The 3858-nt window shown below is 46.4% G+C and overlaps 1 pseudogene; it reads right to left on the reverse strand.

The window, feature by feature from the left end:
- Window positions 1-796: 796 nt before the first annotated feature.
- Window positions 797-1985, reverse strand: LOC144177934 (uncharacterized; annotated as a pseudogene).
- Between the last annotated feature and the right edge of the window lie 1873 nt (window positions 1986-3858).

The raw sequence follows: 3858 nt of genomic DNA on the forward strand, positions 1-3858 counted from the left end.
TTACCTTGTAAGTTTTAAATGCTTCTTGGCTTCTATTTTTGAGAAATTCGTTGTACAGCGCATTCTTTCTAGTGATTCTTGCTGATAACTCAGCCGTGACTCACGGTTTTCTTAATTTTTTCTTTTCTTAAAAGATGTATACGGAAAACTAGCGTCGTATACAGATTTCAATATTTTACAAAATTCATCATAGGCGCTGTTCGCGTTTTTTTCCCTAAGTACACTGTCCCAACGGGTTCGGGCTACTTTATGATAGAAAGTAGCAAGAGTTCTTTCTGTAATGTGCTGCACCTGATGAGTTGTATTTGTTCGCTTAATCCGGACGTGTTCCTTAGAGCATAAAAATATAGGGAGATGGTCACTTAAATCTGATACAAGTACTCCGGTTCGAATGTTTTCCGAGTGTAAATTTGTGACGAATATGTCAATGAGTGATGATGAGTTGACGGCGAGTCTGGTGGGTAGTGTAATTACGTTCCGGCAACCATTTGACTTTAGCAGAACCTCTAGCTTAACCTGCGAGGTATCACATTTCAGCATGTTAATATTAACATCGCCACCACAAATTACATTAGGCTGATTATTATTCAGAAAATCAAGAAGTGTCTCAAGATATTCTAAAAAAGGTGTCAGGGAACCGCTTGGGGGACGGTAGCATACAACAAGAAGAGTGCCTTGAAGTTTTATGGTCAATATTTCGTAGTCATGCGTCATCGGAGAAAATTCAGGTATCATTTCACAAGAAAATGCCTTTTTAAGCAAAATACAAACTCCGCCGCCACGGCCTGTGGGGCGATTGAGATAGAAAGTGTGGTAAGATGGTTTACGAAAGACTTCGGATTGTTGTGTGCACCATGTCTCAGTTAACATGAGAACATCAAATGATGGCTTTATTTGATCTAAGAAAAGATTGAAGTCGACTGCTTTGTTTCGAATGGATCGTACGTTTAAGTGTAGACATTTAAATGACTTTGAAAACGGAGTACCTAGGTGTTTATCAAAAGCGTGCGGTTGCACGTAGTCTTCGGAATGGGCGGATGCCATGGTATTTCCAGTTTGTTTTATTTTTCTTCATCTTATCTGAGCCGGTCGCGGTCGCAAGCATTAGTAACCACCACCACTGGGTCGCCATCTACTTTGCGCATGAGTACTTTGTTGTTGTACTGCCATACGTATTTGAAATTGTTAGCCTTGGCCCAGACTTTTGTTTCAAAAAGCAGAGTGCGTGTTCTTTTCGTCAAATTTTAAAGCAAGAACAAGTCCTCATGCGCATCAGACAGTTTCTTCCTATTCTGCCACCACATGTCCCTGTCGGTCTGTTTCGCAAAGCGACAGATTACGCCGGGTATCTTATCTTTCTTGGGAGGGAGGCGGTGGATGGATACAATGTCATTTTTGTCCAGAAGGGGCAATTTTATTTTGGCTGCAAGCTTATTGATTTCACTGACCAAGTCTTCGTTTTCAGCTGTCTGTATGCCGTGAAATTCAAGATTAAGTCGCCTGCTTCGCAATTCAAGGTCACCGACCTCGCGTCTCATCTGTACAAGCTCGTCATCCTGAGCTTCCACTTTTTACAGCCTCCGCTTCAAATCCCTTACTTCCTGCTCGTTGCGCTCCGTGCGTGTTAATAGTTCGTCGTAACGTTCGCTCATGAATTGTACACTGTCTTCAATGCTTTCCACAGTTTCCTTCAATGGCATCAAGTACTCGAGTTTTTCATGAAGTGATTTCAGCCATGTCCGTATATCCTGTGTATCGGGGTCAAAGCTAGGTTTCTCGGGCGGCTGTGGCCGAGACTTGGAACGTCTGCATACTGCGCAACGCCAAGCGTTGCGATACGGCTCGCCCTTTGACTTTATCGTTGTGTCCGAAACTCCGGCACATTTCCCGGTGTGATACTTGCTACTGCAGTCACTGCACTTTATAACCGAGTCACTCGCGACAAGTTGTACACGGCAAACTTGACATTGTTCAGTTGACGACATTGTCACACTTGGCAGCAGCAGCAGCAAGAGAAGTAATGAAGGAAAAAACACACGAGAATGTAACAACTAACCTGCAACAACGCAAAGCGCTGCATCAGACGGTCGTTCTTTGACGCTGCCGCTGCTGCCAATGTGGTGTAGCGGGGTCCATCGGGCTTGTTTTATAGTGCGTCCTTGACTTGCAGCGCTGTTTGCTTGTAGTGGCGGGATTCCTGGCTTGATTTCAAGCAGCTCGGTGTACGCCCACCAAGAACACAGGGGAGGGGGGGGGGGTCCTGATGCTCGTGGTGTTGACGTCAGCTATTTTCTGGCAATCTGCAACAACCCAAAGTGCTGCATCAGACGGTCGTTCTTTGACGCTGCCGCTGCTGCCAATATTCAATGCCCAACAGAAGACGATGCAAGCACCATACTTAGAAACCTAACTGACTACAACCCAGCGCTTCACATACTGGATGCCAAAATACTTTACAACTCCTTATTGGGGCAAATACTCTCCAACGGAACAACAATATCATACTGGGTACCCTACAGGGCAGCGATCGTATGCTGCTACCCTTTCCAGAGGAAATCCGTAGCCTGCTTTAACTGCTGGCGACCCGGCCACAGACAGGGCGTCTGCCCCCACACGCCCCCTACGCCTCGATGCACCAAGTGCGGCTCTACCACACCGACAGAAAACCGCCCGTGCAACCCCAACTGCATTCTCTGTGCAGACTCCCACCTCACCGGAGCATCGTGTTGTCCACGCCGCTTCCAACCACGACGTCCCCACCAACCACACATCGTCGCCCTAGTCTCCCAGGCTGAGCACCAACCCCAAGCAAGAGAAAACTCCACAAAGAAGCAAGAACCCAGCCGTGAAGAGTTGACGTACAGAGATGCCCTTCCACATTCACCCAGTTGATCATCTCAAGAAAGAAACACGCAGGTGAGCCCCCAAGGTCTTCCCAAACCCTTACACAACACGCCTCCTACAACACAACCCCAAACAACTCAAACCAATGCACACCAAGTACTTATCAAAGATATACAGGCCCTACGAGCTGAAATTATAAAGCTGCGGCAATAAAACGCCCAGCTTAAAGAACAGAATCTCTTATTGAGACAACAACAACACTCATCCTCTGAAGAAGAGACATGCAACCAACAATCATCTCACGAACCCTCCCCCACAAAATCCCCACCACTCAAACGAAGGGCAACGTTAGAAAGCGCTAATTCTGCAGTGTCAATAGATATGGCCAATAACTACGAACACAGCGACAAGAATATCTACAACTTCACGACTCTGTCACAGCAGCACAAGCCGCCATGCAGGAATCTAACATGGCTCTACACAATGAACTACTTACATGGATGAAAGAACTTCTACCACAACGACTAGCAATGCCAACACCCGACCCATCTGCCAGTACCCCCTACCCATCGAAATGGAAGCAGATGCCGACCTATAAAACACACACTGCCTGGCAATGGAATTGTAGAGGCTATCGCGCCAAACGCCCCGCGCTCCAAACACACCTGTCAACCATTCATAAGCCCCCATGGTTATAGCACTGCAAGAAACAGGTACTATTGTGAAAATGACAGGATACCAGACCTTTCAAACGCCCGAATACCCCCAAATAGCAAAACTCGTACAACGCAATATAAGCGCAGAACAACGCGTCTTTTCAAATATTAATATTCCACGTAACTTCGTCGCACTATATCCTCTTCAACCCGACAACACCAAATAACACGTGCTCAATCTATACAGCTCCCCAAAAAACACCCAACACAACTTCAAACACGTTCTCATGGAAGCACTACGAGAAGGAGGCAGTCAACCCTTCTGGTCATGGGGGATTTCAATGCACCACACGTGGCA

Source organism: Haemaphysalis longicornis, unplaced genomic scaffold (genome assembly GCF_048455015.1).
Source record: "Haemaphysalis longicornis isolate Haplotype H1 unplaced genomic scaffold, Haemaphysalis longicornis Haplotype H1 scaffold_35, whole genome shotgun sequence".
NCBI lineage: Eukaryota > Metazoa > Arthropoda > Arachnida > Ixodida > Ixodidae > Haemaphysalis > Haemaphysalis longicornis.